Genomic DNA, 15,493 nt, shown 5'->3' with positions numbered 1-15,493 from the left:
GGGGTACAGTCGAATCTTTTCGCAAAACTGCAACCCCAACCAAGGGTCAGGGCGGTGGTATTTATAACATTTCAAACAAAGGATTTCAATTTTCACCAATGATGTACATCACCACCTCACTTCATGTTTAATACACATGTGCAATAAACATTGCTAACTAAGCTTTGATTTTCACCATTGTGTTAGTGTGCAAGTTGGGAACCTGTGTTACGCGTAGCCATTTGCACCATGCATTAACTTATGTTCTAGTTTATGAGCTGTATCTTTGTGATTTGCATATTATTAGCTGTCCTTCTGTTGCAGTGAGGGACAGCATCTTGCCAAATCAGCCGTTTCTCAAAGCAGCAGGTTACCATAACTTCTGTATTAGAAGCATATTCAAGGATTTATAGGGGTTCACATCATCACATTCATTAAGGCCCTTTGAGCCACTACCACACCCACAGCCAGCAGGTGGAAGGGCCCAGGTGGCCGTGAGATATTGGGCCATACTAACTGATGGGTGGCTTTTAAAGGAACAGGAAGCAAGCAACTTTCCTCAAAAAAACAGCATTTGTAGATGCATTCGGCAAAGGAAGGAGCAACCTAGCCAACAAAAGCGGCCAGCCTTTCCCTTCCTGCTGCTGCCAATGTCTGGGTGGCCCCTTCTGGGCTGCAGTGCCTGATGCCTTGAAGAAAGGGGCTCTCACTCACCTCTGAAGCTGGAAAGGCTTCTGCAAATCCTGCCTGTCCAGGAAGCCTTGCTTTCCTCCTCCCGCTGGCTGTGCAAGCCGGCTCTGCCCAGAAACCCCCAGAGAAGGCCCTCCCGGGTTCAAATGGCCTTGCCCCAGATGCTGAGCTCTAGGCAAAGGGAGGCCAGGCAGCCGCTCACTCCTGTTGCTGACTCTCCAGGGGCTTGGTGCCATCGCACAGCAACTGGGCACCTCCCTCTGGGCACCTTGGAGAAAAACTCTGCGGGGAATTTAAGAGAGCAGTGGCATCGGGTGAGTTGCCAAGGCCCGGGGCAAGGCAAGCATTGCAGCCCAGTATTGAACCCCTTATGCCTCAGGCACATGCGTTGTATTTTAAGAAAAGGCTGGTGTTGGATCAGGCCCATCTAGTCCAGCATCCTGTTCTTATAGTGGGGGGTGGGGCACATACATAAGGACTCTACCTGTTGCATGCCTTCCTGTTGCGAAGCTTTTAAAGGCACAGAGAGCCCTTTGACGGAAGAAAAAGCCCAAGAAGTCATTGAAGGGCCGAGCCAGAGGGACACCACCATAGGCAGGGCTGCTCTGCTTAATAGGCCTGAGGGGCAGGGAGGGAAATGGATGGAGTACGCATACCCTCCAACATTTGTCAGATCACAATAAGGACCTTCTAATTTACATCAGTGCCACCCCCACCCCCCACGCACCCCCTATATATGCTCTCCAATGATGGAATAAAGGGGAAAGAGACAGGCTGGCTGAACTGCTCTAGTGGGACTTACTTTAAAGCAAGCAAATATGGTTCCAACTCTGAGCTCCACCAATCTCAAATAAAAGGGTGTTCAAGTCTGAAATCTCATACACATGGTGTCCCACTCAAGTCAGTGAGGGATTTGCCACCAAGGGATCTGCCACCATCATAAATGGTTAAATGTGGGAATTTAAAGGCTGGTTCTTACCTGCTGAATTTTTGCCTGCGTTAAAGGGAAACTATCTGCAGGGGGGGGGGGGGAGGTGCCAGTCTATATATGATATATGCAAAGGTAAACTTTATATCATATACACAACACACACATGATGATGACACATGTAAACACATGCAGTGCCCTCACGCTCAAAGCCTTGCAGTGTTTTAAAAGTCTAACAGAAATATTTATTTGCAACATCAAAAGGGGTAAATGAAAAGCTTAACACACTTATTCACAAGACCAGCCCAATGGAATTCATGTAACTTTTAAAGACCCCCAAAACTCCAGCCTAGTAGAGGCAGCAGCATGCACCTTTACTTCCAAGTAGACATGTTTGGGATTTTTCTGGGGAGGGAGGGAAGGAGGGGTGTAAAATGAACCATGGAAAGAAAAGGAAAGTCTCTGACTTTGATTGATATCTTAAGGATGCAAAATAAGTATTTTAAATTATAAAGCAGAATATTTAATATATACATGTGCAAAGCCTAGCAGAAGCTGCATGCACCTTTTCCTGGGAGTAAATCCAACTGACCTCAATGGACTAGTTACAGGTAGGTAGCCGTGTTGGTCTGAGTCGAAGCAAAATAAAAAAAATCCTTCAGTAGCACCTTAAAGACCAACTAAGTTTATATTTTGGTATGAGCTTTCGTGTGCATGCACACTTCTTCAGATACCTCAATGGAGTTTACGTCCAAGTAGACATGCTTGAGATTGGGCACAAATGGTGCGGGGTGGAAAAGAAAGGCTTGCAAAATGAACTTTTACTGCTGGAAGCCACAGAGGATTGCACTCTAGGAAGCAGCTCCCTACTAAAAAAAAGCGCGCGGGGTGTGTGTGTGGAGCTCTTAAGCATGCATTTTGCACGTGCATGTATTGAACTTAAGTTAGAAAGTACTGCGAGGTGCCCTGGACTCTGCAACTGAGCAGACCACAAATAATTTTGCGAGTCGCTCTGTTGCCCTAGCTGCAAGCATTTCTGCTTCGAACTGTTTTACGGCCCATCCAGGACCTTGAAGAGAAGGGAGCGCCCTTGGATCATTTCAAATCAATCCCCGTTCCTCCACCTTCTTCCTGCTTTTGCTAGCCTGCTTTGAATTCTGGCCAATCCAGCCACGCCAAGGGGGCGGGGCTTGGGAGCGGACCTGGAGGGAGCGGGCTTCCCTCTGGTCCGCCCCTTTGCCAGAAAAGGCCACGTGCCGCGCTTCTCGGGACTGCAGAGCGGCTTGAAGAGCGGCAGGAAAGGTTCTATGCGGTGCTTCGCTCCACGGCGTCCAAGGTAATTTTTGCCTTCAGTCTTGGGTTATGCGGGGCCTGTGTGAGCGGGAGAGAGAGAGTGAGTGAGTTCAGGTGGAATTCAGTTCCTTCTATTTTAAGGGGAAACTCCTGAAAAGCTACACTTTATTTACAAGATGCATTTTATGGGCCAGTTTTATTAGCAACGACAACAAATGCCATTCTAATGCATAATGAAATATGAAAATTGTCATACAATTATTTATGAATGTACCTCCTGGCTGCTCGTCTTAATAAATTTACTGAGCAAGCAATGGAAATAGGATTTATACGTCGTTGTGTAGGGTGAGGAGGGATATTTAATGTTAGGAAGTGGAATGGGCTTGAGTGCAAAATAGCTGCCTTTCCTTTAAGTATATCTTCTTGAAGGGAATTCTGGACTGTATGATTAAAGAAAAAGAGTAAATTAGTTGTTAAAAGGTGGAATTTCCATGTGCAGGCATTGCCTATCTGAGGTTGAGTTCTGACTTAGATTTATTTCTCCTAAATGGTCGTTAAAAGGCTACTGTACTGATCTCTGTTTCCACCAGATCAGCCCAGACTCACCTGGTGACCTGCTTTGGAGCAGAGGGAACAAGTTTTAAACGTCTTTGGTAGCTTTGATTTTAAGTAAGTTCAGTCTAGCCCTCTCAAGGTCTGGGGCGCTCAAGTGTCCGTTTTGAGGCTTTGTTTTTCTCTAAAAGGTTTAAACCTTTGAGGCATCTGTCCACCCACCCTAAGTTCTCAATGGGTGAATTTACTCCTCAGTAAGCTTTCTTTTAAAAGGTTATTTTTCTTCTCGTTTGACCAATCCATCATTTCAAGGTGGTGCAGTTTGTGAACTGATGAGTTGCACTTTTGCAAGGCTTCATTTAGTTGAGGACCAAGTTTAAAGTAGTTGTGACTCCAAAGTCCAGTTTGCATTAAATGCTTTCCTTTCTCTTCTCCATTTTTAACCCTTAAGTTACTCTTGCCATGAATTTGGTAACTCAGCCTTGGAGGTATTTGTGTTTCAGTATATGTTTATGAAAACCTCTTAAGTTGCCTCCGTATAGAATTAATTTAGGGTCAAGTATGTGTTCTAGGCACTTCTTGGAGTAAGTATGTAGTCTGAACAATGAGCAAAGTTGTGAAAGGGGTGAGATGCTGTTCTATCCAGCTTCTGTGAAGCCTGTAGCAAAGCTAATCCTTTTGGGGTGTGCATGCTTGTTTGTTGGGTGCGTGTGGGTCCATGTATGTATGTCTGTGATGGCCCAGACTTTGGTTGATTTGTTGAAATGCAAAGCAAGAATAAGCAGTGAGACCATTTATCCATAAAGGCAATAATCAATGTACTGCACTATAAAAGAAATGACAGTATTGTAGATGATAAAAATTAACATTAAAATTAAGTCATTGTTTGGATGGGGGCTTTTAATCCATTTCTGCAGTCACACAATCGACCAGTAGCTGAACTGGGTTCCAACCCCCCTCCAAAAAAAAAAAGGCAGAAGGCAGAGTTCCCCAAAACAAAGGAGTAAGGCATAAGGCAGAATCCCAAAATTTTGTACTCATCCACTCCCAGAGGGTGGGTGGGTGGGTGGGTTTACCTGGCTACAAGCTGGTGGGGGGGAGGGTCAGAAAAGAGCTGATTCACTTCGGCCAGGATCACTTTTTTTCCTTGCCAGGCCAGGTTCTTCTCTGGACTTCCTCAGGTTAGTTCCTCGGTGGGGTTTGGGGCTGTGGTGTGCCCTGCTGTGCCTCTTGCAGGTGGCTACTCTTCCGCGGCTTCGGGGGTAGGATGGGGGCCCTCTCCCCATTTAAAATATCTTCAGCAAACATAAGGTATATTTCTTGAATGGTTCCCCCTTAGCTTTGAAGTTTATTATAGTTGGCATTACAGATGGATGATGGCTGGATACCCATGTCATAGCTAACTCCTCTTCCTCAGCACTTAAGTTTTGACCTGGTACTGGATATTGACAATATTTGCCAAAAAAGTGAGCTGGAGACAGTTCTTGTCCCATTCGTTTTTTTTAATGCTTGTAATTTAATTCTGTCCATGTGTAGTTCTGATTGATTGATTGATTGTTACGGTTCTTGACCAGCACAGTGTAGTTCTGTTTTTAAGTGTTCACTCATTTCCTTCCAAAGTTCAACAGCATCAGCAATAAAACAGTTATTTTTCTGTATTTTGTTTAAAGCTTCAGAGATGGGTTTCAGGATGCTCAGCATATGTTCAACGTTTCTCTTAAGCCCAATGTTGAGGATTTTGGCCGTGACAGAGCCATCTATTTTATCTCGATTTTGTTCACAAACTGCCATCAGAATAGGCCAGTTCTTGATATACTGCTCAAAACAGTCAACCACAGAGTTCCATTTAACATCTTGTGGGCAGGCCGGTGCTAGGGTTTTTTGCGCCCTAGGCGAGATCACCTTCTGGCGCCCCCCCTCCAATCATATTTCAAACACAGATGTATTATAGGAAGAATGAAAAGCACAGAATTTGAAATCGTTAATTTATTTTTAAAAAATTGTGAAAATAAGTCATAAAACAATTTCTGATTTATTTTCTCAAACAGAACACAGTTTTAGCACAGAAATCACTTTGAAAAATGTTAAATGTGATGCTGAAATTTAAGTCTCTTTAATGTTTCAATTTCAGGCAAATCAAAATCTTATTTTACACGTGCCTTTTCCTTTGCAAATTTTGTTAACAGTTCCTTCAGGTCAAGTGCTGATGCTTCAGCATGTTCGATTGATATATAGTTGCCAAACCAACTAGTCTCTTTTGGAGCATAGTTGCGCGTATGTGCGTTTTTATAAGTTTGAGTTTTGAAATACTGCGTTCACCACTTCCCACTGCCACTGGAAGTGTGAGAAAGATCCTAAGAGAAACAAAAACATTAGGCACACTATTCTGGATTTTGTGTTGTAGTATGAAGAGAAGTACTTTTTGTGGTGGCATAGGCTCTGGAAGCCTTTGAGCAACTGCTAGAAGTTCACAGCACAGATCTTCAGCATCAATATCTTTGTTTTCATTGTGTGTCAATGACTGCTCCAAAGTCTTGCAGGCCTTTTGTACATCTTTTTGTTGATGCTGTATATATCATACAGGAAGCCAAATACGGAATTGTAGATGTTGGAATCTCTCTTCAACAGATTGAATGGCCACATCTAAAATAGCATAATAGAAATCCACTTTGAATTTTTGCTTAGGATCTTGTGGTGCCTCATCTGGGGCCTCATACCCAAACTGTTTTTTTCTTTCTCCTTTGTCTAAATTGTTCTGTCTCGAAGTTTGGTGATATTTCTAACTCCTTTGCAATCACACTAGCATCTTTCAAAACTTGTTCAAAACCATCATCACACCTACAGTCCACAAGATAATTCTTGGTTACTTGTAATTGTCTTGTAGCTGAACTTAAATCAGTTTCCTTATTTTGTAGTAGTTTGCTCGTCACATTTATTTCAAAAAGCATCTTGTGCCATACAACAAGGGATACCACAAACTTGAACTTACTAATGCCTTCAGCAAGACCCTTCACTTTAGCAAGAGATTCACTTGTTTTCTTATGTGGGTGTGGTTCATTATAGATCTCCATTAAAGCATCATATATACTACCAAGATGATATCTCAGTGGTTTGAAAGCATCAATCCAACTCTCCCATCTTGTTGACTCAAAGGCTTAACAGTAATGGTAGGTACATGGCGAGTTAGCATTTGCCAATGCTGAGTTGACGCAGAGAAATAATTATAGATCTGTTGAACCAACATGAAGAAGCCTGTTGCTTCCCGGCAACTCTTAGCAGCAGCATTGACAACCAAATTGAGAGCGTGCACACTGCAAGGCACAAAAAAGGCACGTGGATTTCTATCAAGAACTCTCTTTTGTACTCCGTTTTCTTTACCTCTCATGTTACTCCCATTATCATAACCTTGACCACACAGATTCTCAAGTGGTAATCCCATTTGCTCAAGCAGCCAAAGAAGAGTTTCTGCCATAAAGGCACCCATAGTCTTCTTTAGAGGAACAAATCACAAGAAATGTTCTTTTATTGTAACCTGAGGCTCAGGTGTTTAAGTATTATTATTATTAATCACTGCAGAATAATAAGATCCGCCTTGATGCTTGGAAGCATAATCTAGCGCTAGAGCCTCATTGACCGTGATACGAATGAGGTTAGAGACTTTCTGAGTAGGATCATAACTAAGAGGTAAGTAATATTTTCTATCGGCCGATTGCCTGATTATTTCCCGTTCATAAGTGACTGTGTCCATTAAGACAATAGCCCCTCCTCCTTTGTCCGCAGGTTTAATTGTGATCGAACGGTCATTCGCCAAGTTATGAATTAGCTCTTGTTGTTCTCTAGTTATATTATGTCTAGTGGGGATATGACGTTTTTCCAATCCAAGTCTTTTATAATTTCATGATGAAAAGCTTCTATCCTAAAATCCTGATTATGGGGGATGAAGGTTGATTTGGTTTTAAAAGGAGTACTAGTGTCCAAGGTATCAGTATTGGACTGAAATAATAATTTTAGTTGCTTGGAAGCGGCTAATTTTAACCAGGCACCCTTGCCACACTGATCTGTTTTTGAACTCCGAATATGCACTAACAGTCCGGAGCTAGATAGTTGAATGTCGTTTAAAAGAAGGCCACGGTAACCATTGTCATAAGTTATTTTTCCACTACTATCTCCCCGACCCTGAGGGCACCGAAGAAGGGAGATGGCGTAGGCTGCGGAGAACAATCGCGCTTCATATTTAGACCAACAAATAGACCTCAATTTTTTGCGAACTAAGCAGAGGATGTCATAAGTCATCAGCCTTCGCTCTTCGACTTTTGTGGACTGGAGCCTGCCCCAACCCTCAATTGCCCTGTGGACGATGAAATCCGCACAAGGGTCCAGAGAGAATATAGAATTACTGAAAAATGTGATTGCAGCTGAATGAATTTGTAAAGTTTTAGCTGCCCGCCCCAAATTATATTGATGTTCCAAATATTGTAATATGTGGTCGGTAGTAGGCGGGATGTTGTGGGTGAGGGCTAGAATTTTGCACCGATAATCCATAAGATTACACCAGACTTTATTGTAAGACCGGAGGGTAGAGGGGGCCATGGAGGCCAATACTCCCTTAATCACGTTGCGTTTCCTCTTTTGGGGGGGGGATAAAAAAATCTTTATTGAACTTCATTCTTTAGAATATTACAAAATATATAATACATATTAACAGAAAAAAGATACACATACACGAAAATGGGAACATACAAAAAAAGAGAACATTGTAAAAGAAAGAAAAACGAAAACAATTTTCAAGCAAAGCATACCAAAAGAAAAAGAAAAAAATACAAAAAGAAAAATGAAATAGTTAAAAAAGAAAAATTATATAAAAAGCTTCCGACTATTACCATATCGATTTCTATATAAATATTTTCTTTTTGCCCACATTCTTATTTTCTTTTAATCAATCAACCCCACTCGGGTATACTTCTTTCATCATCTATCACCAGATCAGATTTTATACCTTCTTTCCTCAGGTAATCCTCTACTAATTTCCACTTTTTGTTTAGGGGTGTTCCTAATAGCGGCTGTCATTTTATCTAAATTCATAAATTCTATTAATTTAATTAACCAATCATACACTGTTGGAACCTCCTCCTCCTTCCATTTTTTTCCTATGAGTAATCGTGCTGCAGCTCCTGCATATAGTAGAATATTTCTTCTGTCCTTGGGTACATTTTCAGGAATCATGCTTAATAAGAACAATTCCGGCTTTTTCTCAAACGTACATTTCAGTATACCTTTCAATTTCTCATAAATATTGCTCCAAAATTATTGGATTTTTTTTACATTGCCACCAACAGTGTAAGTAAGTTCCAATCTTATCACGGCATTTCCAGCATTTGTTTGACCCAGTTTTATAAATTTTACTTATCTTTTCTGGCATTAAATGCCATCTATAGGCCATCTTCATATTTTCTTTAATTATTGTGCATGCAGTAAATCTCATACTTTCGACCCATAGCCTGTCCCATTGTATACTATAAATTGTCCTCCCAATATCCTGTGCCCATTTTATCATAACTGATTTTACTGATTCATCTTTTAACTGCCATTCTAATAAATACTTCTATAATTTCGCTAGTATTTTTTCATTTTCAATTAATATTTTTTGTAATTTTGATTTTCCCACCGGAAATCCCAATTCTTTATGTTTTTGCGAATATACTTTGAATTTGGTTGTATTGGAACCAACTTGCACAGTGGTTTTTGATCTTGTTATATGGTTTTAAAATGTAATGTTCTTTTTCTTTTATTACCACTTCCTGATATGTTACCCATTTTCCTTTTATAGATCCACCACACACTGTCATCATTTCAAATGGCGATGCCCACGAAGGTGTTAAGTGTTCTAAGATGTTTCTGAACAGATTCCCATGTCTTAAATAATGATTTTTTTTACAATATGGTCTGAAAATTTCTTATATCTCTTTCTATCTTGTAAAAGATATGAATGCCAACCATTTATATTCCGGAAGCCTTCCATGTCCCAACAATTCTTTATCCTCTAGCGTAATCCATTCTCTGATCCAACAGAGGTTCGTAGCTGCATAATATAATTTGAGGTCGGGTACCCTCCAGCCTCCCCTTTTGTTACTATCCGTCAATAATTTATACTGAATTCTGGCTTTTTTCTTAACCCATATGAATTTACTTAATTCTTTCCTCCACATTTCAAATGTATCATTTTCCCCTATAATTGGCAGCATTTGAAACATAAAAACTTTGGCAAGATTAGCATTTTAATCGCTGCTATCCTCCCCATCATTGACAAATTTAATGATTCCCATCTTTCTAAATCCTTTTTAATTTGGTTCCACAATTTCGCATAATTATTTTCAAATAGCTTTACATTATCCGCTGATACAACTACTCCTAGATATTTTATATTCTTAACTATTTCCCATCCTGCTTCCTTTTCCAGATCTTCTGACTCCTTTTTCTTTAATTTTTTTTAACAATCATTTTAGTTTCTTCATTAATTTTAAAGCCTGCAACCTCCCCATATCTTTTTAATTTAGTTTTCAAATTGATTATAGAAGCCGCATCAGCAGTTTGGTCACCCTCAAAGGGCCGGTTGTATCTGTAGGACTATGTGTTCACTCTTTATTATCATAAATTATTGTCACTGCATTCAATTATTACTGTTTTTTGTAATAATGTAAGTAATAACTAGCTCTGAAAGCAGAAACATAGTCAGAATAATGGCAAGTAGATATTCAAATGTACAATTATTGTACAATTTATTGAAAAATGATTTTTGGTAACAGACAGTGATATTTTTTTTAACATACAAATATTGCCAAACACTGTTTATTACACATATGGCAAACACAAGGCATTAACTTTTTTTAACTTTTCTGACTAGATGGCTGACATTGTTTTCCTGAGGTCAGACCATCGATGTCTGGCGTTAGGTCTTGTGCTGTAGCAATCCTCAAGGTTATACACAACCGTAACTGGCTATAATAAAATGTATGAACTAATACAGAATGAATTAAGAAATTTTGTTATTATGTACGTAGGAACAACCTCTGTCAAAGGCGAGGGCACAACCCCAAACTTAAAGTGTTAATAAAGGTCACAGTCCAAACGAATAAGATAATCAAGGAGTACCCAAAGAGAAGAGGTGCAGCAGGTGTAGACCAGGTACTCGTAGATCCAGTTGGGAAAAGGGCGTGGTGAGCCCAGGTCCATGAGATGGCAGCAGATGTATTCAATGGTGCCAGGCTCAGCAAAAAAGCACTGTCCTTAGGAAAAACAAGGTTCCCGGGTATATATCCCCTGTTTCGCCCAAGATGGGCTTCTTCAGTTGGTGGCTTGCACAAGTAGATTAATACAAACTCTAAGATTTCAAATGAAATGCCAAATGATAAATGCCGTTAGGTCTTGTGCTGTAGCAATCCGCAAAACAGCATGGAGGTTATCATCAGTGATGCGTGATCTGAGCTTGGTCTTGTTCAAATTCATGACTGAAAAACATCTGTTCACATAGATAGGTGCTCCCAAACATGGACAGAACATGTGCAGCTTGAAGTCGAAGCTGCGGCATCAAAGCAGGGGGGAGGAGACGGTAAAAGTCGTCGACTGTCGCATCTTGGACCTTCGCTTTCAGGCTGCTGTTGCACTGAAGTTCTATTAATTCCATTTGAAGGTGATGTGGTGCACTGTCAACATTCAACGTTGAAGGGATTGGCAAAGCTGGTAAAGGTTAAGTTCTAGTATAGTTGATTTTGAGGCTAGTGGATTGTTTAATACCGCAAATCAAACCAGTTTTCGGACGTCCCTTTGTTAAGGTTTTGGTGGCAGGTAGATTGTAAATGGTGAAATTCGGGATTTCTAATGGTTTAAGAGACCAAGTTTCCTGCAGGAGGATTATATCATAAGAATCAAGAAAATGTATAAAATCAGGGTCAGCTAACTTACACAAAAGTCCAGCTATATTCCAGGACATAATTGAACAAGTTTGATAAGATCTTTGAATTGGGGATACTGATGAGCAGTCCGGTGTTATGGGGTCTGTTTTATTAGTTGGTGATTTGGCTTTATTGATTTCTGCCTCCAGGCGCCCATTTTCTCTGTTCGTCATTCATTCTTCCTCTTGTATGCTCTCCAGAGATCCGGATTTGTCCATTGTTGTTGAGTCGTTTAGTCGTGTCCGACTCTTTGTGACCCCATGGACCATAGCACGCCAGGCACTCCTGTCTTCCACTGCCTCCCGCACTTTGGTCAAACTCATGTTCGTAGCTTAGAGAACACTGTAGAACCATCTCGTCCTCTTGTCGTCCCCTTCTCCTAGTGCCCTCCATCTTTCCCAACATCAAGGTCTTTTCCAAGGATTCTTCTCTTCTCATGAGGTGGCCAAAGTCTTGGAGCCTCAGCTTCAGGATCTGTCCTTCCAGTGAGCACTCAGGGCTGATTTCCTTAAGAATGGATAAGTTTGATCTTCTTGCAGTCCATGGGACTCTCAAGAGTATCCTCCAGCACCATAATTCAAAAGCATCAATTCTTCGGCGATCAGCCTTCTTGATGGTCCAGCTCTCACTTCCATACATCACTACTGGGAAAACCATAGCTTTAACTATACGGACCTTTGTAGGCAAGGTGATGTCTCTGCTTTTTAAGATGCTGTCTAGGTTTGTCATTGCTTTTCTCCCAAGAAGCAGGCGTCTTTTAATTTTGTGGCTGCTTTCAGCATCTGCAGTCATCATGGAGCCCAAGAAAGTAAAATCTACCACTGCCTCCATTTCTTCCCCTTCTATTTGCCAGGAGTTGATGGGACCAGTGGCCATGATCTTGGTTTTTTTGATGTTGAGCTTCAGACCATATTTTGCGCTCTCCTCTTTCACCCTCATTAAAAGGTTCTTTAATTCCTCCTCACTTTCTGCCATCAAGGTTGTGTCATCTGCATATCTGAGGTTGTTGATATTTCTTCCGGCAATCTTAATTCCGGCTTGGGATTCATCTAGTCCAGCCTTTCGCATGATGAATTCTGCATATATGTTAAATAAGCAGGGAGACAATATACAACCTTGTCGTGCTCCTTTCCCAATTTTGAACCAATCAGTTGTTCCATATCCAGTTCTAACTGTAGCTTCTTGTCCCACATAGAGGGACAAGATAATTTGATAATTTGGTAGGCGTCAAATACCATCTGTATTGCATTTTAAGGAAATTTTCCTTCAGGTTATAATTTGTCACTAATCTTAGATTAGTCCATAGATTTTCCAATTTTTCAATTGTTATTACCTTTCCGAAATCTTGCGCCCATCTAATCATTGTTTCTTTCGTTAATTCGTCTTTTGTTTCCCACTCCAAAATCAATTGATATAGATTTTTTATATATTTTCCTTTCCTAATATGATTTTCCCAAATTTCGACATTTCATTTTCAAACCCCAATTTACTATCTAATTGGAATCTTTGCCTTATCTGGTAATATTGCAGCCATACTGTACAATGGTTTTTTATTTTCTCATAATCTTTTATCATTTCCCCCCTATAATCGGCAGCATTTGAAACATAAACAAAAACTTTTGTAAGATTGGCATTTTAATCGCTGCTATCCTCCCCATCATTGACAAATTTAATGATTCCCATCTTTCTAAATCCTTTTTAATTTGGTTCCACAATTTCGTATAATTATTTTCAAATAGCTTTACATTATCCGCTGATACAACTACTCCTAGGTATTTTATATCCTTAACTATTTCCCATCCTGTTTCCTTTTCCAGATCTTCTGACTCCTTTTTCTTTAAATTTTTAACAATCATTTTAGTTTTTTCTTCATTTTAAAGCCTGCAACCTCCCCATATCTTTTTAATTTAGTTTTCAAATTGATTATAGAATTTTTTGGATCCTCTAGAATAATTATTATATCATCTGCAAAAGCTCTGATCTTCAATACACTATTCTTAACCATCAATCCTTTAATTCCTTTCTCTTTTATATCTTTTATTAAACATTCAATTAATAGGATAAACAAAAGGGGTGATAGCGGGCATCCCTGACATGTACGTTTCTTAGTTTGGAATTCTTCCGATATCTCTCCATTTATAATTTGGCTGATTGCTCCCTGTAGATCATATCTATCCCCCTTAAGAAATTCCCTTCCATGCCAATTTCCCCTAATACTCTCTTCATACATTTCCAAGCCAAATTATCGAACACTTTTTCAACATCCAGGAATATAAAGGACACCTTTTGACTGGGATTCCAATCAAAATACTCAATTGCATTTATATAATATCGTAGATTATTAGCCATTTTCCGTTTCGGTAGGAAACCCTGTTGTTCTTTACCAACCATTTTATTAAGGACTTTTAAAAATCTTTTCGCCAGGATTATCGCAAAGATCTTATAGTCTGTATTTAATAGGGAGATTGGACTGAAATTACCAACCTGATCCTTATTTGAATCTCCTTTGGGTAATAATACTATATAGGCTTGTTGCCATGTTTTGGGCAATACCCCTTTCTCTATAATTTCATTCAATTATTTTTGGTAGATTCCTTCTAATTCATTCTTAAATATTTTATAATGTTGATTTGACAACCCATCATTTCCTGGGGGTTTACCTTGTTTTAATTTTGCAATTGACTGCAAAATTTCCTTTTCCAATATTGGATTATTCAATATTTTCTTTTCTTTTATTTTCTTTAACCTATGATTTTCAAAATATTTTCTTAATTTTCTTTTGCTTATTTCTTCCTCTTTATACGGTCTCCTATAATATTTGAGAAAATATTTGAGAAAACTCTAGAAAAGTAAGATCCATAGTAATGACCTTGCCCTGCCAACTCTTTCGCCATCGCTGAGCGCACCAGCGCCCCCTGAAGTAAATGCCGAACCGAAGGGACCCCGCCGCATCGGATTGGACTTGACAGTCTGCGTATAACTTTTAAGTTGTCCTGCCACAGTGAAATACCATTGTAATGTTCTAATAATCTGAGTCACATTTCCAAATCTGCTTTGACAGACTTTGGAAGGCGGACCCTGTGGTGTGGTGACTTGAGGCCAGCAGACAACCTTGCCAGCCGAGAACAAAATGGGCGGCCAGGGGAAACTACCCTACAAGCAAAATTAAGATGGCCCAGGAGAGATTGTATCTGCCTAAGGGTGACCTTTTTAAGTGGAAGGACCTCCCATATGATGTCTCTAAGGGCGCAGATCTTATCCTGGGGTAGCCGGGAAGACTGTGAGATGGTGTCCAGTTCGATGCCAAGAAAAGTGAGAGTGTGAACTGGGCCCTCTGTTTTGTCAGCAGCCAGGGGGGACGTCTAATTCTCGAGCTATCGACGCAAATGCATCTAAAAGAAAAGCACATTTTGAGGTATTAGGTTTTCCAACGAGTAAAAAGTCATTGAGATAATGAGTCACCCCTGTCAGACCAGTCCTAAAACGCAGGGCCCAGTCCAAGAAGGTGCCGAAAGTCTCAAATGCAGCACAGGCAACCAAACAACCCATAGGCATGGCCTTGTCAAAGTAGAAATTTCCCTGGAATTTAAAACCTAACAAATAAAAATCGTCAGGATGAACTGGTAACAGCCGAAAGGCAGATTCAATGTCACACTTTGCCAGGAGGGCACATGGCCCAAATCTCCTAATGAGCTTTACTGCTTGATCAAAGGAGACGTATTTAACTGAGCGCAGTTCAGGGGATATCACATCATTAACTGAGCCCCCTTTTGGATAGGAGAGGTTGTGAATTAACCAATATTCCCCCGGGGCCCTTTTGGGGACAATGTCCAATTGTGAAATATGAAGGTTTTTGAAGTGGGGGGGCCGAGAAGGGGCCTGCCACCCTGCCCGCTGCAACCTCTTTCTCTATCCTGATGGCAACCCCGGGCATTTCCCTGACCAATTTTTGATTTGGGGAATCCTTTGCTGTGAGGGAACCTACTACTGGAATCCTAAAACCCTGTGAAAAACCTAACCAGAGGTAATGAGAAGCTTCCTTATTAGGGTAAATAACGAGGAGGAGACACAAAGGGGAAAGTTTTAATAGGTGAGAACGCCA

This window comes from Zootoca vivipara, chromosome 7, assembly GCF_963506605.1.
Source record: "Zootoca vivipara chromosome 7, rZooViv1.1, whole genome shotgun sequence".
NCBI classification, from domain to species: Eukaryota; Metazoa; Chordata; class Lepidosauria; order Squamata; family Lacertidae; genus Zootoca; species Zootoca vivipara.
This window is presented reverse-complemented; position numbering follows the sequence as displayed.